The sequence below is a fragment of the Oxyura jamaicensis genome, chromosome 23, assembly GCF_011077185.1.
Source record: "Oxyura jamaicensis isolate SHBP4307 breed ruddy duck chromosome 23, BPBGC_Ojam_1.0, whole genome shotgun sequence".
Lineage (NCBI taxonomy): Eukaryota > Metazoa > Chordata > Aves > Anseriformes > Anatidae > Oxyura > Oxyura jamaicensis.
In genome coordinates, this window is record NC_048915.1 from 1,600,777 (window position 1) to 1,628,271 (window position 27,495).

Consider the following 27,495-nt stretch of genomic DNA (forward strand, 5'->3'; position numbering starts at 1 on the left):
TCTGCGGCAGAGCTGCGAGAAACGAGTGCAGCCGTAACCAGCAAAATGGGAATAAAAAGCTGAAATGAATTTATCAGTGTCAGGAGACTGGGTCTTAGCTCCTCCTTCCCTCCATTTGGACCCAGCCTGAGGTGTGCTGTGACCTGGTGGTTGCTCCTCGAGCTGCCAGACCCGATGCCTGCCTGTGGCCATCCCAGGCAGGTCCCCATGCTGCCCCCGAGCTGTGCCCGCGAGCACCGCTGTGATCGTGGTTATGGATGGCTGTACCCGCTGACGCTTCCTCAGCCATTCATTACCGAGGATGTTATGTCAGCCGGCTGTTCTCCACTCTATGAAAATGTATATTATTCCTACAAATTGCTTACCCAGGAGGCTTCATATGATTATGCATTTTCCCTGCTCTCCCTTACTTAAATGAAAGATATCTCCTTCCATCCCTTCCCAGACCTCTTGTTAACGCCTCTTCTGATAACTCCATTGCTAATACGCATTTATGTCCTCAGCAGTGCAGGGCAACACGTATGGGGGAGTTAGGGGCAATCTGTGTCCTGCTTGATTTATCCCTGCACTGACTGGGAAGCGGGTCCCCAGAGGGCTCCTTCCTCTGGTGAGTGGAGTGGGGGACGGCCAGTACACGCCAAATGCAATCCTAAATGTTCTCCTGGGGAATCGAGCCTGTTTCATGTTAAGTGCAATATTCAGAAGAAAGAGTGAAAATATTTGATAGTATTAAAGAAACCCCAAGCCCAGCGTGGGCTGCTGGGTTTAACTCTCTCCTTGCTGTAGGCAGATCACACGGGGTCTCTGCTTCCTGCCCTGCTGCTGCCAGGTGGGAGCACTTCTGCTGGAGGCAAAGGTGTGTGAGCATCCCGGGCACCCCAGGGCAGACCAGCAAGTCAGGATTTCCACTTATTAACAGAAACAAATACTACTGAGGAATATCATCTGATCTCTAGATGAAAATACGAGCGGGTTACTACAGTTCTGCTGCGACTGGGGAATTTGCTAGGCTGTGCGGAAGGTGTTAGTAATTCTCAGTTTCAATGCCTTGCTTGCAGGAGCCCATCCCCACGCCGAGAAGCGGCGCTCAGCAAGCGAGCAGCCCTGCAGGGCGCTGGGCAAGGCAGAGGATGGTGCAGGCTGCCTTCATCGGGCTGCGAGCACCTGGCCGCAGTGGAGAGCCAGGTGGTGAGCGGTACTGGGAGATAAGGAGAGATGAACGAGGTCCTTTTGTGCTTCTGGAGGACTGAGGTCCTGCGAGGCTGAGCCAGGGCAGGAATACAAACACCTCCACTCTGCCTGCAGACGGCGTTTGGCCTGCAGTGAAGAGGCACTGTGTGCCTGCCCGTGGAGGCTGAACATCTGCACAGACGGATGCAGCTCCCCATGCTGCCAGAGACCTAGTTATAAAGCATGTTTCTAGCTGCATTATCATTATTTATACATTTCCTCAAGAAACAGAGATGATCTCGCTTGCAAATAGCTTAAAGAATGTGTTTTATTTTAGAGGAGGCAGGGACATAAATAGCCCCCATTATGCGGAGCTGTTGTAAGTGGGGCTGAGATAAGGCTTGTGTGGTGCTGATTTTTATGGAGAGTTTGTGTGGAGGTCAATTAGGTTCCTGTTCCCTTAAAAAAAAAAAAAAAAAAAAAAAAAAAAAGAAGAAGAAGCAAGAGCACAATAAATTGTGGCCCAGGGTGTAATTTGGCTCTGCTCCTAAGGCTGTTTATATCCAAGGACACAAGAGGCTCCTAAGTGTGTAACAGCTCGAAGTCCAAGTACGCACGTCTGCTCTTGCTAGCAGGGGAGAGCTGTGTCCAGGAGTATGTTCAAAGATAAGGAGAAAAAGGGGGATTTAGGGACTGTGATGGTTTGCAGCGTGGCAGATAGGGGAGGGGCTCACCTCCAGCCTTGGGACTTGCATCTCCTGCAACATCCAGTGCACTGATGGTGGTGGCGTCCCTTCCTCTGCATGGGCTGGTTGGTGTCACCTGAAAAGTGAAAAATTCTTGGGAATTTGACGGTATAAATGGCATTTCTGGGCCGGGCAGTGCAGGTACTTCTCTGTAGCTGCATTTCTGGCCGTGTGGGCTGGCTCTCCACCTTTCAGCCACTCGAGGGAAGTCAATGAATGGAATGGGTGAAGGGCATTGAGTCACCTGGGGGGAAAGTTTGTAAGAAGAGGAGAGGTTTTGCTGGGGAGATCAAAGCTGCATTCACCACATTTTCACCTAAGTGTCTTCTCTAAGTTTTCATAATGCCAGGCTGATGGCAGCGTTCAGCGTGGGGCAGGAACGCAGGAGCACAGTGTGTAAATACGAACGAGCACATTGAGAAGGCAAAGTTACCAATTTCATTAAATTGCCTTTAAAAGCTGTGCTGTTTGTCAGGTGTCAGCAGCACGCTAACATTAGTAGTGACGTGAGCGGTGATGATGACCTGATCCTGGGGAGGGAGCGGCGCTATTTTTAGCCTGATTAGTCCTACTTTAGATTTTAACCTAGTTACCAGATGCAGATGAAAACAAAACGAGCACGGTCTGGTCCCTGCAGCGAAATGTCCTCGGGCTCAGGCGGCTTTCAAGAGCAGATGAAATGTAATGAACAACGTACAAGGGAGGACATAAGAAGATTGGATTTGTTTTAATGGTTTTCTATAAATACCCCGTCTGGCTGCTAACTAGAAGTAATTATTCTTGTGCTGGCCCCCAAAACCCTCGGATAGCCCCTTGTACTGGAGGAAAGAGGTGATATTTAGGGACGGGGAGGTGCCGTGGAGTGTTTGGGGCTGGTCCTGCTAAGGGCTGGGGTTGGGGTGACAAATTGCTTGGTGACAGTTTGGGCCAGGCATAACTGCAGTGGTTCCCCGGGGATTTCTGGGCTTGTTCATTCATCCTCCTGCTTCCACCCCTTGACTGATGGCTGTGTTGATGTCTCTTGCTAGAGCAGGTCGGGGGCTCCTGGCTTCCCCGCCTGCATCCCCACAGCATCATCCATCAGCGCTTCCCATGCTTATCCCGACGGGAGCACTGATGGCAGGATCAGGATGCCAGGACGGGGTCTAAAGGCTGTTGCTGATGTGATCTGGCTGCCCTAATGATGACTAAAAAGAAAAACGCTCCTCGGAGGCAGAGAAAGAGAAGGCCATATCCATCACCCTGCCACCCCCTATGCCGTCAGACAAAGGCTGTCCCGGCACATGAACTTTTCCTCCCAGCACAGGATCCTGAAGGGGCATTGGAGGAATTTTGCTGGATCCATCGAGCAGGGCTGTGCTGAGCGCTGCCCAACCCTGAGACCCTCACAGAGCATCCTCCCCATTAGACCCAATTAAAAACAACAGCTGGAAAATGAACATTGACCTGTCTGCAGAGCAGGTGGATCCCTGTTTGGCTCTGTTCCTGCCCAGGATATACTGAGTGACCTTATATCCTGCCCTGCCTCAGTTTCCTTGTCTGTTAAAGGGATTTAATTACACTTATGGGACATGGAATGAGGGAGAAATAATCAAATGTCCTCGCTAGGATATATACAAGTTGACTTTTACTGGAAAGTGTGCAATAATCCCCTTCCACCAAAAAATGCAAGGTTTTTTTTTTTTTTTTTTTTTTTTTCATATTTCCTATGGAAAAATAAAACTCTCCCACCAAAACAGTCATTAGCTGAAATGCAAACACGTTTCGTTCAAGATTTGCTCCCTCCCCTCTGCCTGGTCACCCTTTCCACCTGCAGATGGAAGGGAGGAAGGAAAGGGGGGGGTGCAGGAATGCACAGGAGGGGATGTTTCGCTTCACTTTCACACATGTTCTCAGGTATGGTAATTAGAAGAACACACATTCCTGAAGCTTTTCTTCAAAAAGCAGAGGGGAAAAAATGTTTTTAATTAAAGCTAAAAAAAGACTTTGATTGAAAACTTCCCTCTAGTCCGTACCACCACTCCTGCCTGGCCGTAGTGTTCCCCTTTGGGTAACAGCATCACTTCTGCTTCCTTTTTCTCATAATCGCCTCTTTTCCCGTAGAAACAGGCAGATGGCATCAAAGAGGCTGCCCCTGTGGGCCGGTGGCTGGGCTGTGCCGGGGCTGCCACCAACTGCTTCCAAAGGGGATGGGAAACTCAGTCCCACATCCGATGTGCCAGGCAGATGGGGACCGTTGTACCCCGTCCTCCTCATTAGGCTTCATCCCCCGTGCTGCAGGCTTGTCGTCCCCGAAGGAAGATGCGACTTGACTCGAATTAGCAATTGGACTGGACTTTTCTTCTTAACATTCTTCTTTCTCACACAGTGACCTGTTAAGTTTACTTTGAAATTAATAGTAAGATCATGGGTCTAACTCCATCCATCTCTGCAGCACTGGGCTTGGGATCTGCAGTGGTGCCCTTCTTTCTTCTTCTTATATGCAAGTGGCCTCAAAAAAAATTAAATAAAAGAAAAGAAAGAGAGAAAAGAGAGAGAGTAAAGAGAAAAAGAGAGACAGACAGACAGACAGACAGACAGACAGACAGAAAGAAAGAAAGATGAAGAAAAAAAAAGAAAGAAAAAAAAATGAAAAAAGAAAGAAAGAAAGAAAGAAAAGAAAGAAAGAAAGAAAGAAAGAAAGAAAGAAAGAAAGAAAGAAAGAAAGAAAGAAAGAAAGAAAGAAAGAAAGAAAGAAAGAAAGAAAAGAAAGAAAGAAAGAAAGAAAGAAAGAAAGGAAAGAAAGAAAGGAAAGAAAGAAAGAAAGAGAAGCAAGATCCTTTTGGAATTAAACTCCATGAAAGTAGCTGTGTTCGGGACTGAAATCTCCCTGTGTGCTGCTGGACACCGTGGAAATGCTCCTGACATCCCAACCCCTGCAGCAGCAGTGGGAGCATTCAGTGGAGATTTAGGCTGTGGTTTTTCACTCCCTCTGCATGCCGATGGCTCTTGGACTTGTCGTTCTCTGGGGATCTTTTTATCCCAGCCCGAGCCAGACGTGTCGGCAGGGTCTGGTGGGTGGGCAGGCAGTGGCACCGCAGCTGGGGAGCATCCAGGTTGGGCTGGGTGCTGGTGCTGGTGCTGGTCCTGGTGGCATTGCCCTGTGCCATACAAGGGGCCCCCTGGCCTCACGGTCTCCTGCAAGGAAAATACACTAGGTGAGGCTGTTAAGAATCTATAGGTGATTTATACATTTTTTATGTATTTTCAGAGGATCTGGGCATCCCCAGGCGGCATTGCATGTCACCATGTTCTCCTGAGATCAAGAGGTTTTTGCTGTGCCGGGCTGGGAGAAACCACATCTCCTTCACTTCTGCTAGTGCTGGCAGAGGTTCAGGAGAGGCTGTGGGGCACATGGGGCAACGGTGGCAGGATAAGCCGAGGCTTATGGCTCAGTTCCCTTGCCCTGATCATCCCTGCAGGGCTTGAAGAGGAACCGTGACTTCAGTGGTAGGAGCTGATGAGAAGAGAGACTTGTGGCACCTCTCGTGGCACCTCTTGTGGCACCTCTTGGAGCAGAGGCCACCTGCCCCAGCTCCCTCTGCCTTCCCTGGTCCAAGACCAGGCTCTCAAACTTCTTTTGCCCTCAAGTACCTTGGGAGCAGCAGGGCTGGCCAGCACTGGGACGTTCCCCTGGCTGCAGACAGCAGATGTTCACCAAATTCACAGAAATAGGCAATTCCACCTCCTTTTTGTTTTTCTCATATTTATTGGAGAGCTTAAGCACTGCTGGTGAAGTTAGCTGGGGGAAGGGGAAGAAAAACCCTGTTTCAGAAGGAGAAACCCCCAGACTCAGCCATTTCATCATTTTCTCAGAGACTGACAGGTAATTTCTGTCCAGGCAGAATGCTGAGATGTTGCCAGGGCAACTCACCTTTCTCATGTAGTCTGCAACCTTAGAAACAGAGCTGAGAAATAGCAAGGCAGGGAGGGCTCTCTGAAGTTTGGGAGCACTTGAGCTGTGTTGTTCACGTCCTTTCATCACTGGAACAAGCAGGGGCTGATCTTCGCATTATTTGTCAAAGCCACAGGAAGGACAGAGTGAAGATCCTTATCCAGGCTGAGATACATCAGTGGGTGCAGCCACCAAGCACGACAGTCAGCCTGGGCTGCTGTGATTGAGGTTGTAAGTGTGGATGGTGGGGTGGCTGCTGCCTGCCTCTTATCCTGGCAGCTTTGTGCAGGACACACGAAAAGGCTCCAGCTTTCCTGCACGGAAACCCCCTTGTATAAAGGATGAGATGCTTTAAGTGACCAAAACGCTTCTGGAAAGTGATAGGAGTAATCTCAGTCATGTTCATTAGTGCAGAGGAATTCCCCCAAGGCTGCACAAACACAGCAGGACAGAAGAGCTTGCTGTACTTGTGAGGGGCTCCAGGTGGGTTGAGACGGATGGGGCAGGGTTGGTGAAGCGGTGCTGGCCAGCTCTGCCGTCACTGTGCTGCCCTCAAGTCTTCTGTGAGCATTTTGATCACAGCATCGTTAGAAAATGGGTTGGGAAGCCTGGCACAGCAGCTTCCAGTGGAAGGAATAAGAAAAACTGCAACTTCAATTCCTGTGGCTCTCCACCGCTTTCCTTGCTGGTGCATAATTCTCACATTTGCTCCTGAAGCACAAACTCCAGCTGGTTTGAAAGACAGCAATTTCCTGCCAGGCTGGGCATGGCAGTCTAAAGCTTGGGATTTTCTCAGCATCAGTTATCTCTCTGTGCCTCAGTTTCCCACCTTCTAGGTACTGCTGTTAGGCCAGTGAAGCATGGAAGAGAAATGTCCCCAGCAGTGAGCAGATGTGCAAGGAGCCTTGTGCAGGCACAGAGCTAAATCCAGGCTCATGCTGTGATACCAAAAAAAAAACAAATTCAGCCCCTGACAACCTTCCCTGCGTGCACTAAGCATGCATGGTGCCTGCTTTTCTCTCCCTCCCAGCCCCACTCCCAGCGCTAAGGCACCCAGGGCAAGGAATGAAAATCATCTGGGAAATAACCCTGGTTAAAACTTCCCAAATCTTTCTTAAAATAGTTTTGCCCTGTGGTGTGTGGGCTGTTTGCAAGGGATGAAGGAAGGTGCTAGGGTCAGCAGCCACGTCTCTGTGGCCATTCAGCACTGATTGCACCTAACAAAGGGTCCCACAGCTCTTTCTGTGCATCCCCCATAAATCGGCAGAGGCAGCCGCAGCTGAGCAGCGAAGGAGTGAAGAAGAAAAGAAAATAGGGGCAACTGGGGTGGTAGAGGTAGGATGGGATGGAAATGCATGGAAGGAAGGACCTAGAAAGCACACATTGCACTTAAGTTCTCTATCTTTTTTTTTTTCATGGCTCCACTGTCTGGGTCACTGCTATTGCAGGAGTGCTGGAGAGGCAAATTCACCCACAAGGCACATGAGTACGGCTCCAAAATGCCTGTGAAACCATGTCTGAATGTGGCCCATGGAGTTTGATGTTTACCCCATCTGCCCTTTTCCATACCCATGAAAACCTATGAAATATTGCACTTTTGGCTGATGAAATTAAAATATTGAGCAGATCCTTGGGGGAAAAAGGAGACACTTCTGCCTGCAGGCAAGGGAGAGAAGTAGTACAGTGGGGCTGAGCAGGAGAAACACCAGCCCAGTGGCAGGAAAATGCTAAATGTTAATCGTTCCTGCTCTCCTCCTTTTATTTCTCCACTTATGAACTTCTGTCTTGGCCTTTTGTTAATAAACCCCACAAGTACCAGCCCAGAGCAGCAACACGCGGGTGCAGGGCCCCCTTTGAGCTTCATCCCTGGGCTTGCCAGCGACTCACTGCTGACCTCCCCGGGGACATTTCACCTCTCTGCCCTCGGCGCTTGACAAGCCCGGTGATGGATTTCAGGCCCTGGGAAAGCCGTGGGGATGAAATATTGCTTGCAAGGAGCCTCCAGTGTGCCAGAGCCGCTGGTTTCTGTGCTGGAGTAGGAAAATAAACAGCCTGCCCTGCCCTGCAGCCCTGCTGCAGAACCCATGCCCCTACACAGCTTCCCACATCCTCTGGCTTGTAAAAGAAGCTTTGGGGGCTCTCTACACTCTGGCTGCTGTGTTTTGCCCTGTAAGCTTTAAGCAAGGCTTTGCCCTTCTGTGCGCTTTGGTTTCTTTGCTTATAAAACGAAGGGCTGGGATCGGTGGAGGTGGGGTTGGATCTGCAGCCCCCCAGCGATGTGGGGAAGCTTCTGTTCCCTTCTCCCTGTGGAGCTAGCACTTTCCTGTTCTATCGATATCCTTGCAAAGATAAGGATCTATTAATGACAGTAATAAGTCACGTATAAAGACTCGGAGAGAGTACTGAGTTAATGTTTTAACTCTTTTTTACAGCAGAAAACTCTCTGGAGGCCATTCAGAGTTAATTGCTGGGAATTAGGGTGACTCTGCACTTCAAACTGATCCATTTTGTATTGGAAAATGAAGGGTTGCTTTTATGCTTTTTTAAATAAAATCTTTTGTCACTGATTTCAGTGATATTTCTGCCTACAAATAAAGGAGAAATTGAAAACTCTGCTGTTCCCATTTCCAATAACTTATACCAAAGTGCTTTTTAAAATTCATTAAATATAGGTTTCTATATGATTGTTGAATATAAAGGTTAATATTCAGGTGTATATTTACAGACCCGTATATACAGATATATAACACCAGCCTTCTTAGATGGATTTTAAATATTAAGAATGGCATTTTCTATATGAGCACAGACTCACAGTGACAGGACTGAAGATATTTAATCTAGTCACAACCACAACATAGGATCTGCTCTGCAGAAACCTTTCTTAGGAGATATTTGTATAACCTATTCCTGAAAAAACTCCAGAAACCGAGATTTTGCAATCAGCTGTGCAATCTGTTTCAATGCTGTGCTGTTATTACTGTGAGAAAGGCTCCCACAATACCTGCCTTGATGCAGGTGAACCCATTATTTCTTGTTTTGTCTGCGAAGTTCACGGGGAATGGCTCATTCCTTTCCTTTTAGCACTTTCCTTTTATATATTTCTGCACCGTTATCATACTCCTGTTGGTCAGTTTGTCCCTAGATTAGGCAGCCCCAGCTCTTTCTAACAGGTCTGCCTCTTCCCTGGGTCTGTCCCTGACCTCTCAGCTTCAGGTGGGACCTTTCTGAGCTAGGCAGAAAGACATAAACACTTCTTTCCCCTTGATGGGGACAGGAGGGAGAGAAGAATACAGCCCTTTTGCTCCTTTCTCCAGAGATCTTCTGGGTGCCCCTCAAGTGGCATTAGTGCCTCATTTTAATGAGCCTGTGTTCCACTGAAGTCAAATGAGTTCTTGAACCATTGACCTTAATGTGATTTCATGTTGTCAGAATAATAGGCAAAGATTATTGCTTATATTATATTGTGCACATAGATAATGTGAATAAAATGACTGCTGGTCCAACTTGCAGGATGAAGGCATTGTTCTGCAAGTGCTTTGGGTAATCACAGTGTGGAACAGGCTTGCCATAAAGAGAAATACACCGGTTACAGATGAAATGGCAATAGGTAATTTTATGACCATTAATAACCTTTGACACTGTGCAAACTAAGACTATGATAAGGGTAATGAAACCTCATGCTTCAGGACATAAGAATGCTACCAAGGGAAGAGGAATGAATTTGCCTTTGCCTGCTGAACAACTGGCTAAGCACATTATAAGCGCTTCTGCCCTTTCTCTGAAGCTTCAGGCCTTATCTGCACTTTAGGATGCTGGAACCCAACAGAAAATGTTTTGGCCAAATGTGGAATTTTACTACATGATACAGTGATTTTCACTGTCTTAGATCCCATAAAAATAAATGGGATGTTTGCTCCATTAGGCTCATTGATTCTTTGGCCCCAAAGACTAATAGAGTTGATGCATCATCTGAAGATGAAAGAGCAAAGTTCTCTCCTTAGATGCATGTCATAAAATTCATACAAACATGAAACAGATTAGGACTTGTTGCCTTTGTTTCTGATACGGCAGTATCAGGTATGAATTAACCCAGCAAACCTTACAAGGAAAACTGGGGTCCTGAAGGACTGATAAGTTTCCTGAAGTATTTTATTTGCTAAAGATACATGCAGAGCAACAGAAAAAGCTCTCAACACCACTTGAAAGGAGGTGTCCAAAGAGGATACTGATTAATTCCAAGCATGTATATCCTTATTCTGAAGTAAGATTGTCCAAATTGGATTTTGATCTCAGTGACCTTTGTGGTTCCCTTCCAACTCATGATATTCTATGATTCTATCAAGTTTCCTACAGGAAATTTAAACGGATTAAGCAAATTCAGAATAAGGATCTTAATTTCAAAGGTGTTTTATGTTAAAATTCAATCCCATTTTAATCCAGTTTAACTTCCCTATTCACATGAACACAAAATGTGGAATTCAGGCTTTATGCTGGCATTTACCCACCACGCATCTTGAAGTTACCTGAAATAAATTCTGAGTCAGAGAAAACAACCTGATGTCCCCCCTAATAAGTGCCTGTTCCACCAGCCTAAGAGCAAAATGTGTGAGATTGAACTTGTAATGTCCCATGAAAACTACAGCCGGTATGCAAAGCCCTTTTGATGTGTAAAACATGGGATGTGGATTTCCAGCATGTCTCTAAGCAGAAGGGTTCTGAAGTCCAGTCTCTGGTCCTCTCTGGAGAAGCACAGGACTCTGAAATGAAATCTTGGCCTTTCAAATTCCAGGCCAGAAGCTCTAACACCTTTACTTCTACCGAGGAAGTATTGTTTCCTCTAATCAGGTTCACAAACTGCAGAAGTAGGCCCAACACTTTGCTTTCAGTGAACTTTAACTGGAAAACGAGTTCAGTGATTCATGAGGGGTCCAGCCAACTTGCTAGGACATATAGGTGAGCCAGCCCAGATCCTCTCACAATGCCTGAAGGACTGTAGGAGCAGCTAAATGTCCTTTCAAACACAGAGATCAGGAGAGAAAGAAACAGATAGTCTGCTAAAGGTCTCTTTCCATCTGGGGAATCCCTGTGGTCCTTGGATGAAAGCCTCGGAGCATCCTGGAGCGTCCTTTGCCATAGAGAGGATGCTGCAGTAGCACAAAGCTTTGGGGAGATGTTGCTCTGATAAAGGTAGCAGAAAGTCCATGCTGAAAGTACGAAGACTTTATACATATTCCAGGTCAGACTCCCCAGGGCATTTTCATATTGTCCTGCTACACCATAACTCGCAGCACCAAGTGAAGCCTAATGACATTTCTAGGAGAACAATAGTTTTAATGGAGTGGCTTTGCCTTTGTTTCATATGCAGTGTAATTCTAAGAAGGCATCGAGCTAAACGTTTTCAGGTTTTGAAATATTTAATTTATGAGTATAATATAGGACACACCACCAAAATGATTTCTAATTAGGATGGAGTGTAAGAAGTAAAACTGATTAGAATGAAGACTGCCTGTGGTTTGGGTGTTTGTCATTGGCTTGGTGCAGAGCCGCTCTGCTCAGCCCCTGCAGGCCCCCCCACTGTCAAACCCTTCCTCTTCTGCACCCCACAGGTGGGCACCTTGGCCCTTTATAAGAGGAATGAATGCAGAGATCTCCTCTGGAATAACAATGGGCTCAGAAAATAACAATAATAAGATCTCTCTGGGAGAAGGGAGTCAGCTGAGCTCCATAAATGGTATTTTAATTAAATGCAGCTCCCCAAGGGCCCCAGAGCTGGACAGGTATGGATGCATGGTGGGGCTGGCTGTGCTACTACAGGAGATGGAGCAGGCAGGCACTGTGCTGCTTTATGAGCTGTTACTCGCCCAGTTTCTGCAGCAGTGAAAGATCCCAATGGGAGTCACTGATGAGGAGCATGGGACTGCTCATCCAGCAACCTCTGGAGACTGTTCCTGGGCTTGGCGAGAGGCCCCAGGGAGAGCAGGAGATAGTGGGAATTTTGCCTGCCATGAACACTACCTGTAGGAAAAGAGAGGATGGAGGAGCTCCATCCAAAAGGTCTGGATGCTCTTTGGTGCTTAAATCTCCCAGCCTTAGAATTTCAGCATTTTTAGGTGCAGAGCATGGCAGAGAAACAGCAGAAAGAGAGGAGCAATAGGGAGGCAAATCAGCATTGCAAGCAGCCCTGATTTCTCTACTGGAAGAAATGTCTTGCTTGCTGTTAGCCCGAAACCTGTAGTGCTGAGGATGGGAAAATTAGGCAGTAATTAGCAGCAAGCAGGAGCCAGCAGTCACTGGGCATGGAGGGACCCTGGAAACACAGCCCTCCAGTTTTTAGGGATTGTATTGTCACCCTTGACTTTTAGGGAGTCTCAGGCTGTATCCCAAGAGGACTTGCAGCCTTCAGCTGAATTTAGAAAGGTAAACCCCCCTTTCCTTGAATGGAAGGCAGGAGGCAGTTCTGTGCTCCCTACACCCACGTGCACCCCTGCTCCTCTCCTCCCCCACTCTCCCTGCTTTCCAAGCAAACTGCCTTTTCGGCAAGATTCATCCTCTTTAAATATTAAATAGCAAAGCCATATAAATTAATGGTGCTGTTTTAAAACCCTCCGTTAAAGCCAGGACTATCAGTGATGACAAATTGTCTCATTATGGGACATTAATTTCTGGTAATTTATTTTAGTGAGTGAAGGTAAATTTATGGTTCCCCTTTCCCTAGGGCATGTTGAGACCCAGCTACCGGGTCAGGGCGAGGTCACTAAGCCCCACAAGAACTGAACTAAGTGTCGAGCCAGACAGGGAAGGAAAGGAAGAGAAAATGTGCATCAAGAGCCAGCAATGAGCCCTTCGGTCCCAGCTCACCCCCACCGTGGTTTCCACCTGCATTTTCCAAGTGTTTGCTTTTTTTTTTTTTTTTTTTTTTTTTTTCCATGGATGTTTTTGGCCTCATTATAAACTCTTTGGGACAAAAACTGTCTCTTGGTCTATCCATTCAGCAAAGCACCATCTCTATGGCTGGCAAATGGGCACCTCTGCAGCTCATCCTGCTGCCAGTACTGCTGCGTTCAACAGCTGGGCAAGGTCTGCTGCTATTTCTCAAAGGAGCATTCCTCTGTGCTGATATAAGCCCTTTGAGGCTAGGGGTTTGACACTGGCTTTGTGCTCAGATTATGTGGATTTCAGAGAAGAAATGTGTTGCCTTCTACAGGACCTAGACGCTGTAACTCTCAGCCCTTGCACTTCCCCAAGCCTCACCACTAAATGTTGATGTCTTTGCAGTGCAGCAGTAGGACGTTGGCCCCATTGGAGGCATGCTCCTGGGGCAACCACCTGCACAGCACCATCCTGAACTCTCAGACAGAAAAGCAAGACTTCTGGTGGCTTTCAGCACATCTTGCTCAAATGCATGGCACAGCAACGTGGTACAAAAGAGAAAAGATCCAGATCCACACCCTTCAGTTGCCTGGGGGTAGGCAGTGCACTGGCTGGGATGGACACTGCCCTGCACGGCGCTGGCTCTTCAGTGTCGTGACACTGCGAGTGTCAGCGTGACACATGGCACATGGAGCACCTGGATCTATTCCTTACAAAGACCTTTTATGACTGGAATTTTGATTAGGGCCTGTATCATCTGACAATCTGAAACTACACTTTGACCCATCGGATGAAGAGGATGGGTGGGAATTTTCTCTCCTTTTGCTAGCTGTGCAATTTTCACAGCTAACACAGCACATTTTCAACTATATATATACATGGTGTAAATAAATTATGCATGAAAGGATTTTTTTTTTATTTAAATCCATTATAAACACTGTTATTACATTTGAATCCTTGATGAGCTGTGTACCACACAAAACTCATTTAGTGGCCTCTTGATGCCCAAATCAGTGTGCAAAGACTGCTCAGACCCAGGCTGGACCTGACCCGCTGAGGAAGCAATAGAATCGCAGCCAATATTTCTGGGGCATCGCCTGTCCCACAGGATCGGCAGAGTGGTTTATAATCCAGCGCTGATATTTTCACACCTGGATGCATAGACCCAGGCCTGGAGATCCCACGTGGGTGCAGTTAGACATGAGCTGCTCAACAAAAGATGTTTTGTTTTTGGCTGGGAAAGGGAATAGAAGGGGAACACAAGGATGAATTGGATGTTGTATTGAGGAAAAATATTTGCCTGGCAAAATCCTGGGCAGGGTTGTGCCCCAAGCACAGGAGCAAGCAGGATTTCTGCTTTGCAATAGAGATTTGGGTGTGTCAGGAATGTCTCCCCCCATCCAGATCATCTTCTCTCCCCAGCCTGATGGATGCGGAGATATTTTCAGCACTGCCCTGATATTCACACCACTGGCCTCCATCATTCCCCTCTCCAAGTAATGACTGCAGAGGGCAGCGGGGCTGCAAGGAGCACCAAGCCCAAGCAGCCCTGCCCGGGTGTTGTCTCCACACCGTGCAGACCCAGGAAATCATCTGCCCTGGAGGAAATGGCAGTCATCAAGTCCTGATCCGCCTTTTTTTTTTAAAAAAAAAAAAAAAAACAGAAGTAAAGGAAACCAAAACATCAGCAGCATGCATATGCTCACTGAAGGAAAAACACTTTTCACATCATTGCACGGCTACCTGCTTCCACAAGATGTAATTTCCCTTGCAATTGCCTTCTGCTACATTAGCCTTTGCTGAAGACACAGCCCATTGCTCTTCCTCCAAGCACAGCCTGGATTCCCTAGTCAAATAGCCAGCTGCCCAAATGCAAAGTAAAACTTTGCTGCAGGGTAATGACTAGGCTTGGGCTCTTCCCTAGACAAGGCTGGGGACAGGGCTGGGGACAGGGTGGCACATGCCATGAGGAGGCTGTTGTACCACGGGACACTCCACAGCAAAGGCAGATGTCATCTTTCTGCCACTCATCATCTTGAAATGGAGAGGCTGAGCCACAGGGTCCAGGGGAAAAGCTGGATCAGCAGCTGGGTGGTGGGCTGGTGGCGTCCTCTTGGTGAGGAGAGCACTGATCTGGATGTGCTGAAGAGTGATGGGGTTTCATTTCTGCATCAGCATGGTCTAGAAAGTCATTGGGTGTCTGCTGAGGGATGGGAACTTGTCAGTTACCTCCTGGATGGGAGACAAGCAGTTGTTCTTTGTCCTTCTGTGATGAAGAAGGAAGAAAGCTGTGTTACCTTGCACTTGCATATGCACTGAGTCCGCAAGATTCAACAAGGCTGTGCCAAATCCTTCAGCCCTGCGAGCTCAATGGAAACCCAGATGCAGCTTGGCAGTGGCTTTTACTAAATCTCTTGTTCCACAAAGCAAGCAAGCAAGTGAATGTCAAAATGTCTTTGGCATAGCTGTTCTCTGGGGCTCAGGATGGGTCACACAGGGCCCAGGCCCCTCCTTGCTCTTGGAGAGGAATCCCATCTCTCGTCTTTCCCTGGAGTAATAATCACGTTGAAACTGGGTCATAAGAGGGGTGAAGAACAGATACCAGCATCATGGCCTGAACAGGACAGCAGGAGCTTGTTCCTGCTTGCACATGGACTGCTGATGGTCAGACCTGGGTCCAAATGTCAGGACAACATGCTGGTGGGAACCAGAGCATCCTCCTTCCCCTCTGCAGAAGGGCAGAGTGGCTCCTTCCTCCTTTGTCAAGCTTCCTGAGGCAGGCAGATGTTCAAGCCATATATAAGAGCTCATTGCTGCCCTTGGCTCCAGGCTGTTCTAGGAAGCAATCCAGCACCGGGGAAAGTCAGCAGAAAGGCTGCCGGCAGCTTCAGCAGAGCGGCAGTGCTCCAAGAGATGTGTGAAGTGCCCCGTGCTGGGCCAGGGCTGATTTACACCCCATAACACCCGCTGACTTCTGCAGGACTCTGCCAGATTTCTCCAGCTGAGGATGTGACCCAGGTGCCATCAGGAATGTACTTTCCCTCACAAAGCAGAGCAGTCCTTCGAGTTGCTCATGCCTCAGCACAAAAACTGCAAGGCCAAAGCAGCATTGCTGCCTGTTGTTGCTGCTGTTTGACTCTCATTAGGGCCTGGGAGCTCTCGCTGGTGGGCTTCATTGCACCCAAATAGCAGAGGGTCCTTTGCACCTGCAACTGCTGGAAGGAGAGAAGCTCATTTGTGTAGCTGGCAGAACATAATCTCAATAATGCTGCTAATGTGCTGTGTAATTGCAGGCAGCACGCAGGTTGCTGTGGCCAGGAGGAATACTTGTCCCTGAAGGGTCAGGGCTTTAGAAACCTCTCTTTCAAGCGAAGCTGGAAAAAACAGAGTGTGAAGCACAAGTGTCCTGATATGCACGCGGAGCGGTGTATAAATTGCAGTGCTGGATCAGCTCTGGGAGTCTCTCTCTGGGCTTTCAAGCTTTTCTTTGCCCCTGGGAGCTGTTTCCATCCAGCAGCCCCTCTTTTTGTGCCCTGGTGGGATGAGGTTTGCTGCTGCCCTGAGAACAGAGATCTGCTCCCAGCCACCAGCACAGCATGGGCAGTGTGGGCTGTAGAACACAACCTGCTCCAAGCATAATTTTTCCAGCAATAAATAAATAAATAACATAAAAATAACAACAACAAAAACCACTCTCTACTGCAATGCTGGTCTTTTTATTATTTTATTTTATTTTTAATATGTCAGCTGCTTTTTACAGAGAAGAAAAGCAAACCTCTCTTTGCTTGTGACAGGAGATACCTGGAGAGAGCGCGGGCTTTGACTTCTTGGCATCTCCAGGCTGGACCCCTGCACACACATCCCAGCAGATTAGGTGTCTCCGGAGCCGCAGCAGCTGAACCAGCCAACCTGTGCTGGAGATTTTACTCTGCTTTTTCCAAGCCTTTCCCTTAACCCTTAAATCGTCTCGGATTGCAAGTGTTTCCTTTCCACATAGGAAAGAGAAAATCATGGCTAATAAATGAAGAATAAATAAAAACTTGGTTGTAAGCAGCATTTTGATGCACGCTGCATGCTTTGGGGTTGCTTTTAGCTCTTTTCATAATTAAAAATAAATCGTTTATAGAGTGTATAATAAAACTGGGGGGCCGTGAAGTATGGTTTCCTCCTTATTCACTGTCTGTAGTTGGATTACACTTAGGCCACTCACATTTGATTCTCCCTGGAGAGGGAGAATCAAATCCCTGTGGTCTGTATGCATTCCTCCTGCTCCTGGGATGCTCTCAGGCCATGACTGACACCCTGGGGTATCTCATGTCAAAGGGGCTGGCTTCAGCCTGCTGCTGGGAAGCCCCAGGGGAATGGAGACAGACAGCCTGAAATGCCACTCCAATGTGGGAAAACACTGCCGTTGCCTGAATTGTCCCTTCAGTGCCCCTGCACCACCTCTAGAAGCCACCAGAAGGGGCTGAGGTCAGGTCTCCTGCATCTGCACCGACTGCAGGGCTCGGGCTTGTGCTCTGAGCGCATCCTGTGTTCCTCACCCCATCACCTCCCCACAGAGCATGGCTTTGTGTCCTCTGACTGCAGGAACCCAGCCCAGGGGAAAAAAAAAATCCACCAAGGATGGGAAGAAACTTTTGTTCTTCCTGCCCTAAAGTCAGTGATGCTGCTCTGGGAGGTCTGCAAGCAGGTTACAGAGCTGTGAATCCAAATCCAGTGCAGGATGGTCACGTCATTGATTCTTTTAGAGCCTGGACCAAGTTTGTGAGGTCCCTGCTTGTCTTCTGATGGGGACGGGCATCTCCAAGACAGCCTGGTCCTGTCCGTGCCCTTGCCAAGAGCAGAGACATTAAGGACTGAACAAGCTGGGAAGACAGAGATCTGCGCACACAACACGCCTTTCTCACTCCAGCGGCCAAGAATGAAAAATGAATGTGTTTGCTAGCTGTGTTGCCCTGGGCAATTGATATTTCAGTCTCTGAGGCTCTTGGGCACAAGCAATTTTCACAGTCAGTTAAAAATAAAAACCGGTTCATCTCAGCGACCGCACGAGCGCCGTAACAGCAGGGCTCGTTCTGCCGCGGCACGGAGCTTGCAAAACCCCGCTGCTGGAGGGGGAAAGGGTTAAACCCGGCATGTTGCCACCAGGCCATCAGCATCACCGGCACTTTGAAAGTCATTGCTCTCAGCGATGCTGAGCCCTGGTTTATGAGGTGGGGAACGCAGCCAAGCAGCCTGAAATGCCATTACCATGGGGGGCGAGGCGGGGACAGGGGACTCAAAAGCGAACAAATACTGTTGTGTTGATTTAATTTCTCCTGGACTTCCAAAGGTCTTGCCATTACTCACTGTCGCGCTTCACCTCTTGTCAGTTAGCCCCCGACGAGAGCCCGCGAGCTCGCACAATTAATCACAGCTGCTCATCAAGGCGCTGACGGCCGTGGGCCAGCAGCGAGGGAGGGAGGCTGGGGGGGGGGGGGGGGGCAGCAAAGGCCTGGCTCAAGGCCTGTCCTCCTGAGACACATTTACGCCATGCAGAAGTTGTGCTGCTAGCTGAATAACCTTCCCTGAGCAAATAAAAGCTCATCACGAGAGCCTCGCTGGCCCTGCGCATGTTTATTCCCCTGCAGTAGGTTTGTGCTGCTGCAGACAGGCCTGGGCTTATCGCCCTCCGCAGAAGGCCCTGATGCCGTTAGTCCTGGCAGGGTGCGGTGGGATGAAGTCCTCGGCTCTGAGCTGCCACGGGTGGCCGGTCGGCACGCAGCCAGGGCCTGGTGCAGGGCACAGGGGCCTTGCAAGGTGAGGGAGTATCTGGATTTCCAAGAGTAGAACACACATAGATGCCTTCCTGAGACATGTAGGTATCCCCATGAGATATACAGCTATCCCCGTAATGTGTGTAGGTATTCCCACGGGATGTGTAGATATCCCCATGGGATATGTAGGTATCCCCAGGACACATGTGGATATCTCCATGAGAGATGTGGGTATCCCCATGAGAGGTAAAAGCGCTCAGCAAGGCATGGAAGCCCTCTGGGCTATTTAAAATCTGCCCTTGCACCATGTTTGATGCATGCTCTATGGCCCAGAAACAACAAGGAGAGACTCAGGCTGCTGTATTTCTGTCCCCCCAGCGCCATTTTTCTGCTGGAGGTCACCCAGCAAGTCACCGTGCTCCGTGCCTCAGTTTCCCCAGCACAATATGGTAGTGACAGCAACTTATCCTGGCCTGTACTCCCAGAGAGAAGGGTGGAGAAGCCAAGTTAAGTATTCTTTACTTGCTGATTCCAACATATACCATTTCAGGCCACATCCCCATGGCCAGACAGCAGAATGTTAGTCACCATTTTGGCCAGCATCCGGAGCTGTAGAAATGACAGAGCAGCCTTCTGGCTTTCTTTCCAGCCCCAAATGGCCAAGAGGGGCTAGGAAAACAAAAATGCCCTTCTATCTAACTTCTTCCTCCAGCCAGATGACTGTGCCTGCATAGCCCCCATTGCAGTGTTTTGGGTTCAGTTCCCCTTCCCTGACCGCTGATAAATGCCATAGAAACCCTGGGGAACTGATAGGTCCTGACCCAGGAACCTTATATCCTCCGGGGTCTGTGACCGGGCAGAGACCCCAGCAGCGTGGAAACCCCGAGCAGTGCCAGATGTTACAGGCACCAGGGGTATTCCAAGGCCTTGTATAAATTGAACCCTTGTCTAATTGTAGCCCTGCAGGGCTCAGGGGAAATCCCAGGGCTAAAATTGCTGACGGGGATAATTAATGTTAAACCCAGTTAAGTTGGCAAGACTAGAGATGACTCAGTGACCAGCTGGGACCAGTATCAGCACGCTTCCATTCAAACTGGTGGGACGAGGCTGAGAAGGGGGGACACACCAAGGTATCTCCAGTGCTCAGGAAATATATATCAAGATTTTGGTGCAGGGCTTGGGAATATTTCGAAGTCAGAAGCAGCTTGGTTTCTCAAGCTAGAAATTGAGTTGGCATCGCAGGCAGCTTATCAGGAAACTGCAGGGAGAGCACAGGCATGGTACGCACCGTCCTTCTGGGTCTCATCTCCTGCAGAAAATCAGGCAGGCGGGGAAGGTTGGGAAGTGGCACAAATGTTCGTGGAAAGCTTAGAGCACTGAGGTGATGGAGAGCAGCTCAGAGACCCAGCATTGGCTGGGAATTCAGGCTGAGGGTTTGGAAGCTGATCGGGAGCGTGGCTCAAGGGGGCAAGCTCAGGTCTCCAGAGCCACTCCTGGTGCCCTTGTGGAGCTCGACTTTGCTCTGAAAATCTGGACCACGCTCTGCATTTTTCACAAGATTAATTTCTTCCCTCAGAAACAGTAGAGCTGATTCTCCCATGATGTTTTGCCTCTTTGCTTCTTAATTTTTCAAAAAGCAGTTTCCAGATTCTTGCCATGAAGCAGCTGCCTGCTGTGGCCAAATTTTGAAGAAATGGTCTCAGTTTGCTGCATTTTACCCATCTGCCAATCTTGTGCCTAACTAAATTCCTTCTCCTTAGCAGGGGGAGCATTAGACGTGATGTATTCCAGGCGCAGCTGTATGTATTTGGTTTGGGGTTAGTCCTGAGGCCAGCTCAGGTCTTTGGCTTTCTGTGAGATTTGCCTGCACAGGGTTGCTGCAGTTTGCAGCGGGGCCATGCAACACCTTGCTAATTGCCATGGCAACTTGGAGCAAAACAGGTGCCAGGTTGGTTTGGGTCTGCAGGAACAGGGAATAAAAATACCCAAAGGTGGAAGCAATTCTCCCCGAGCAACACCCCTACAGCAAGTGCAAGGATTTCTTGCATCCATTCCTGTGATTTTCCTCACCCCTTCTTCAAAGGAAACAGAGAGGTGAGGCCATGAAGGTGCAGTGGATGGAGGCAAGGAGGGCCCTGAGCATTGCTGCTGGCTCCGACCTCCTGCTTGACCTTGGCTTGGCAAGTGGCCTTGTGGCATCTTTGCCTTTTCTACCTCGGATATTTTTGCCACTAGACATCACCCATCACCCCAATACCCATGCAGGTATTTAAGGCTGGATCTGCAACTAGGGTAAATCAGTCTGGGAATTACCATATGACAATTCACATTTTACCAACATGCTGTTTTATTCTGAAGTCGTCTAACTTCTGGGGGCAGTTTTCATGTGAACCAAACCTCCCTGTGCTCCAGCTCAGGTTTAACTTGAGCTTTGTACTTCAATGGAGTTGCCTTTTGTTGTCTAGCATCCTTAAAAAAAAAAAAAAGCTTTTGTCTAGAAACAGGTGGGATTTGGAGGTGGAATTCCTGTAGTTTCACAAAACTGTACACTTCTGTGATCTTCAAAAATGAGTAGGTACTCTCAATTTATCAGCCCCTGCCTGATATCTTTAATTTGGTGGGTCTCAGCTTCCTTCTGCAGAAGTCCAAAAAGACCTTTTAATTCACGGGGGGACTTTGCCATCATTGGGCTCACTTTATTGCTGGGACAGGAAGGACACACCATCACAGAAGGAAAAAGAAAGAAGCATCACATTTTTTCGTAGAAATTAGATGAATTCCTTAAAAGTAAAGGAAAAAAAAAAAAAAAAAAAGAATTAAGTCAGCCATCAAAAGACTCCAAATTAGAAGAAGTCCTTTCATTAAGGACAATATAAAGCATTTCAGACTGATTTGAAAATTATTCATTTTCAGTGGTTTTATTTGCTCACCAAAGTAGGAATTCTTCATCTGGTGGCTGTTACTTCTGCTGTTCATGCTGCACTGTGTGCCACGTCTTTACCTGGTATTAATTTGTGCAGAAAGTATTTTAACTAGAAAGTTCTTTGCAAGCAGCAGATTTTTTTTTTTTCCATTTTGAGATGAACAGAAGGCCCCTAAATCCTGTTGACAGATGTAATAGAGGAAAAGGAATGTCAAATCCAGAGCTGAATAATCCTCAGTCCATCCCTAGAAATCTAAGGGAATATAACTAGGATATTGGCATTATGGGGTCCATGAAATTCATAGCCACATAAAGCAATTTAATTTGTCAGCTATGAAAATGTTCAGAACTATTTCCAGTTAAATTCTCTGTTGTTTCTGCCAAAACACTTCATTTCAGGAGTGTGATGTGTGTATGGTCAGTCCGTTAGTGAGGCTCTTCAAAAATAACACTAAATATATCCTTAAAAAAAAAAAAAAAAAAAAAAAAGGAACAGAAAGCCCAGCTTGCCAACCTCCTCGTATGCTCACCTTGAAAGCTGAACACGTTCCTTGAGCTGCCTCGAGTCTCCCAGCAGCACAGAAATCATCCCAAGATCATCCTGCATAAATACAGACCGCAGCTTCTTATCTCCTGATGGGCATCCAGCCCATAATTACAGGCTCGGCTACAACACAGCTTTGTGAAAGCTGCCCTGTCTGGATCTAAGGATTTCAAGGGATGAAGATCCCCCCATGTCTCCTGGTAATTACTCCTGATGCTTAATTACCTTCTCAGTTAAGGCCTTGCTCTGCAGGGAGGGTTGGTCTGTGGTCCACCAGCTGCACTGCCATGAGGGTGTGGGTTGCCTTACGACAAAGAAGGGGATTCAGCTCCAATTTAGGAGAGCCACATCTCGGGGTCTGAATGTGTTTGTGTGCCCCAGCTCTTGCTGGGGGCAGCAGAGACCTCTCAGTACAGCCCGTGGAGGCTGTTCCCCCCGCTTTAGCTAATTGCTCTTTGGAAAGGCCTCGGCGCATGCATACTGGCTTTTAAAAATAACATTTTGCCATCACACTGCTGCCTGATGTCGTACACACTTGCTGTAGTTCATGAACCTCAGGTTGAGTAAAACAGACCCACATGGGTTTAGGCATCACTCCTGTGTTAAACGTTCCACTTCCACAGACCTTGATGAATACTTCTCGTACAAGAGATAAAAGACCAGCAAATACGCAGTGAAATTTTTGGCTGAAGTTTTTTATCATGATTTTTTTTATGATCATGATAGCCTTTGATGTGATGGCCCCTCCTAAAAGTGTTCCTATGGTCTAACCCCCCTCACCTTCCCCGCTGCATGACCGTGAAATTTCAGCCAAATTAAAGTGTGATCCTTTGTCATGGTTTCAGTTCCCATAATGATTAGCCATGCATGATATCTTTTTTTTTTTTTTTCAGGCTGTAATGCATTATTATCAGATTAGTATGCTAATTTATACTACAAAGAAATTAAAGCATTTGCCATGGCATTAAGTTATTACTTTAGATATAAATCCCTTGTGGCCACGTAGAGAGTAAGTCTCCCTTTTAACACCACGCTCAGAGATGTGTTAGCGACAAATGATCTTCCCAGCCCAGAGTTTTCAGGGACAAATTTAGTCAATTTTCATGGTGTCTGGATGATGTTTTTAATCAATGTGGCAAACAGCGGGATGTGTCTCATTTAATTGTTTCCAATCATCTGGGTTTAGTGGCATCCTTTTGGGCAACAGATACAAACCCAGCCAAGCAGAGTCCCATTAGACATAGAGGCTGGGCGACCTGGTTCTGCTGAACCAAGCTGAATGGTGAAGAGGGGGTGACCACAGGGTAGGCTGGGTGTTTGGAGGAGAAGAGGGGAAGGATGAGACCCTGACAGGTGGGGATGCTGAGCGGAGGACAAGTCTGCTGCACCTCTGAGCATCTGTTCTGTTGGGCAGGAAGAGACCACCCTCACTGCTGAGCAACAGGGGGCTCCAGAAACCCTCCCAGCTACTCATCACCAAAGATGAAAATCACTCCTAATTACTTTCATAAAGGATTTCCCCTTTTGCTATAATGCCATGCTAAAGAAAACGAAGTAACCCCTCAGTATTAAAGCTATCCCCCCCCAAGCCATTATTCCACATTGACACTAGTACAGGGTCACGAATATCATCCAAAAACCTCATAGAATAATATTGATCGCAAAGAGATTTTCACCCATGGAAAGCACAAAAATGAACAGTTTCAACTTTTTCATTTTCCTCCCATAATGTACAGACATTTTTTAACATCGCTCAAACATTCGCTCTCCGAAGCTAAAGCCTTTCTTATTAAAAACTGAGGCTTCGGATTTTAGGTTGGATCCAGGGGTAGACTTGGCCAGGTGCTAGATAATATTTCCATGATGTGGCAGCAACATTTGTAGAACTTTCTCTGCCTTGGGAGAATTATTAAGCCTGGGCTGATGGGTTTGGATTTGGGCTGAAAAAGGAACTCAAAATGTCAGACTTTCTGATGGAGCAAAACGTTGGGTTTTCAGCCAGCACTGATAAATGGGCTGGTCCAGACCCCATCTGCTTTTGTGGAGACCTAAACCCAAACTGGTCCCAGGGCTGGACCAGTGCACGGTGGGCCAAAACCCAGCTCCCTTCCTTCCCTCATCATGTACAACGTCAGTCTCCTGAGCTTCTAAGGGAAACAGAGATTTTTTAGGTTACATACAATTAGTCCCTAAAAATGACCCCTGTCCCAGCAGTGCCTTTGTGCTGTGTGTTGACCAAAATAACCATAATGAGCCCGGGCACAAAAGCCGTGGTAGGATGTGTAGCTGGAAAGGGCGTCCAACACCCGAGCTGGGATGTCAGCCTCTGTGCAAACCCCTGGTGCTGCATCACAGCAATAAACACCCACATCTCACCCAAAACGTGCTTCACAAACACCCATGGCTCAATTATCCCTTCAGCTACCACTGGCTTTAATGTGAGGTGCGGGCACACAACTGACAAAAACTCATGTCCTGCTTAATTGCACTTCTCGGTGTCCTTGTGAAGGAGGCAGGAGATAATTGCCACTCTCAGCTGAAGGAGGGTTTTGAGCATAGGGAGGAGGCCAAAGTGTGGAAACCTGATGCTGAATGTTCTGCATTTAAATTCCTAATTCTGCATCGTTAAAGGCGGAGAGGAGAATAAATCTTTACAGGCTCCTCCATCCCAGGGTGAGAGTGTTGTGCCCTACTTCCCACAGAGATCAGGCTCAATGGCTTCAGGATCTGCAATTATGTCCTCCTAAGTTGGATGAATTGCTTGGAAAGCTCAGAGTTTCACGAGGAGGTCAATAACAGAGGAAGGAAAGAGGTAGGATTAAGGACCCCATTTTGGGGTTTGGTACCGAGCACCATTGCCTCTGTACCAAGCACTGTAGAGAGCCTGGGGGGCAAGCACGTGTGCTGACACCCTCTGAGGGAGGACAGGATTAGCCTCTGCCCCTGTGTTTCAGTAATCCCCGAGCAGTTGGAGATGCTGAGGTCTTCACCCACGAGAGAGGGTTTCAATTAGTGTCTTGCAGAACTCGAAACTACAGCCCGCAAAGGCTGCTGCTTTCCACCAGCATTCAGATGCAGAACAACACTCCCATTATTTCCATCCATAGCACCAGGCTGTCACCCTTGTCTTTAATTGCTAATTATGTTTTCATTATATTTACAGCATTAAAATTTTTAGTGATTATGGGCCAGAGCTGATTTGCATAGGCATTTGGATGAATTATTTTATCAGAAATCAACATGCACTGCCAGGGAGTTTGCTCATGCCTGTGTTTTCCTTGAAGAAAGGAGGAGAAGTGACTAATTGTTTTCAATCCATCAGCCTCGGAAGCTGTTGCCTCGTGCAGGAAATGACAGCAGCACTTGGCCGAAAACCCCCTAAAGATCTCCTCTGGCTGCAGTTTGCTGGGGCTCTTGAAACTGTGCAGGGACAGACTTCTGGGGAGGCTGGGGGCTTCTCTGGTGGTGTCTGTGTTGCTGGGGCCTAGGAAGTAATACAGGGTAACTATTAAAAACAAAAAGGATTGACCCCACTTTTGGATAAACAGGCTGCTTCCTAGCACCATGGGAACCAATGTGATGCTGTGGTCCCATTTCTTTGGCCTTACAAACACCCAGGAGCTTTAAAGTATTTGTAGTGGCTTCATTGGCTCATCACGGGCTTCCTTTTGTCCTCTGGGACTGCTTCTGGGTGTCAGATCTCTGAGTCTTGCTTCTGGTGGAGCCCCTTGGCCACTGTCATCATCCAGCCCCCACAGCCCAGGTTCTGGTCCCAGTTCTGCCCTGGTATGACCCTGCCTTCACCCTGCTGCTGATTTATTTCTCTGTTTTTCAAGTTCTGGGGGGACTTAAGGGGATCTGTTCTCTCCTTGTAGAGGCAGGGATGTTTCAAAAACACAGAAATACAGGAGATTCTCGGTGATTTTATTTCTCTAGGACATCCTGATGCTCATCCATCCCAGTCCAGCATCATCCTCGGCTGCATTGCTACCAGCCTTGAAGGCTTTGCCTGTGGTGCCCTGGCCCTGAAAGCTGTCTCTGACAAGTGCCTTTCCCATGGGGGGCTGCACAGCTTCAGTTGTAGTGGCCTGGTGTCATTCACCCACACAGAGAAGTGAAAGCAAACTCCTGATCTTTGAATAATTTGGCTTTTTGGAAACAATGTCTGCTCTGTGGGAGCATTTTTCAGCAGTGCTCTAAGCCAGGGCTGGCCAGGATTTAAAAGACTCTTTCCCCCAATAAATGTCATGCCTGGAAAGCAGAGGAGTAAGTTCCTACCTCCTCCGAAAATCAAAGCATCTTCCCTGAGACAAGTGTTCTGGCCCATAGGGATTCTCCTCTTACAGATCCCACTAGAAGCTTTAAATGTTGAATGATAACAAGAATTTCCTGGATGTAGGCACTTGCAAACAGTCCATAGCTCCGGGACACCTCTGTTTCACTTGTTCATATATATATATAAAGTTTCCTATTGCCTTTTTTATACCGGAGGAAAAGCACGTGTCACTTTAGGAAGAGGAGAGGGGCCAGGAGGGTTTGCAATGCACCCAGTTCCCAGTGAAGGCTCCCTCGTGGCCCACCGAGGTGCCGTGGGAATGAGACATGGCAGCGAGAAGCCTTGACAAAGCTGCTGGACAAGTCAATTAGATTTCATTCTCTTCCCCTGATTTGGCTCCCACACGGTACTGCCAGCTGATTAGTGTCACTGTGTCTCTGCCTGGCAGCTCCAGGGTGCCACCAGTGAGACAGCTTCTAGCTGGAAATGCTGTCCCTGGAGCTGGGTTTGGCCCGATTTTGCAGGCAGTGTGTGCAGACACCGGCTACTCAAAACATGCCATAATGCAACACCGCCTCCGTGGGAGGATGCTCCACTGGCAGGGAGTCAGCTCCAGCCCATAACCATCATTCCCAATAGAGCTGAGATCAGTTATCTGAATAAATGCCCCCCTTCCCTTTCCTGGTTGTGTCCTCTGTCCTGTTCTCACACTGCCTGTGCACCTGGACATTGAGAGATGCATCTCTCCTGGCAGAGGAATTTTCTTTTTGGTGTTTACTTATGCAACATTTGGAATCCCAAATCCAGCACAGGCACCTCTGCCCCATCCTGCTGCATCTCTGATAACGGGAACTGAGCCAGCAGCTGGGTGCTGAGAGCACAGCAGGTCCTGTCCGCGCCTGGTCACAGCAACCCACTGCAGGTCCCTGTCACCCTGCATCCCAGGGGAGCTTATCACCGTGGTGTCACCTTCCTGCCACCCCAGCCTCCCCTGACCCTGCAGGGCTCCTGGCCTTGGCAAAGGGCAGGCAGACCCTCGCACCCCGGGGCTCTGCAGTCCCCCCGTCCCCTCCGCCCCGTTAGCAATAGAAATACCCCACCAAGGAGTCAGCTCGGTGTTGTTTTTGGCACTGCTTCTTGGCTTCCTGGATCAGACTATAGATTTTCTTTGTTCTTGTGTTGTTTTTTTCACCTTCCACCTTCTTGGATAGCTAAAAATAACACATTTCCTTCTCGTTAGCAGCCAGCAGTTCTGCCTTCATTGTTCTTAGAG